Here is a 1,076-nt window from a genome sequence, read left to right as displayed (position 1 = left end):
CTAAGCCTGTCTGATCCCAACCACCACCCTAAGGCAGGCCAGCCCTTACCCAAAGACTTCAAACCCTTTTCACCCTCAAGCACTCCTGTCTTTTACCTAAAACTGGATCCTAACCCTACCCTTCACTCACGGACCCCAAACCATCTTCATTTCCTAGGGGCACCTGACACCAATCATCACCCAAAGCTGGGCCCTAACACTAGCTCACACCTGAGGGCCCTGAACCCTCTTCATCTCTGAGACCCTCCTGACTGATTATCACCTGAAGCCAGCCCTAACCATAGCCTTCAGCCAAGGCCGCCAAACATTCTTTATACCCCAAGCCCGCTTGACCCCAACCATCACCCTAAGCAGTGCCCTAACCATAGTGCTCCCCCAAGGCCCTGGAACCCTTTTCAACCCTCAGGTCCACCCTATTCTAATTATAACCGGAAGACAAGTCCTAACTCTAGTCCTCAGCCAAGGACTTCGAACGCTCTTCATCTCCAGGCCTGTCCTACCTTGATTGTCCCCTGAAGCCAGGCCCTCACCATAGCCCTTACCCAAGAGCCCTAAATCCTCCCCTTCATGATCCCTGTCCACTGGATTAAAGCATGCAGTGAGAATACTGTTCACAGAAGCATTCAGCTAAACTCAGAAAGAGATGATGTTGGAAATTTACCAGAATTCCAAAGGCTAAGTGTCAAGCATCTTTTTAAAAACCTTTGGTTACAGCACCAGCCGCATATATCAAGGCTGGTGGGTTCGAAGCCGGCCTGGGCCAGCTGAACAATGACAACGGCAACAACAACAACAAAAAACCTTACTTCATCATCATTTTTAAGGTAATGTGTGCTTATTGTTGAAAATATTATAAATACATGTGCAGAGTAAAAATTAGAAGTTATGTATCCCTCAAATCTCACACTGTATAAAAATAGTATAAGTGTATTTTTTCCCTAAAAGTTGGATTTTTTTATACAAGCAATTGTACATGTTGGTTTGTTGTGGTGGTGGGTTTGTTGGTTTGGTTTAGTTTTGAGACTGAGTCTCACTCTGTTGCCCTGGGTAGAGTGTAGTAGCATCACTGTAGCTCA

At 46.1% G+C, this 1,076-nt stretch overlaps 1 long non-coding RNA gene across 1 annotated transcript in view; it reads right to left on the bottom strand.

The window, feature by feature from the left end:
- Nucleotides 1–1,076, bottom strand: part of LOC111725149 — a 12,257-nt gene that overhangs the window by 5,980 nt on the left and 5,201 nt on the right. The gene's annotated exons all lie outside the window — the stretch shown is intronic.

The sequence above is a fragment of the Otolemur garnettii genome, unplaced genomic scaffold, assembly GCF_000181295.1.
Source record: "Otolemur garnettii isolate 467f Iridium unplaced genomic scaffold, OtoGar3 scaffold00032, whole genome shotgun sequence".
NCBI classification, from domain to species: domain Eukaryota; kingdom Metazoa; phylum Chordata; class Mammalia; order Primates; family Galagidae; genus Otolemur; species Otolemur garnettii.
The sequence above is the reverse complement of the archived record's forward strand: the minus strand, read 5'-3'. Positions and strand labels throughout refer to the sequence as shown.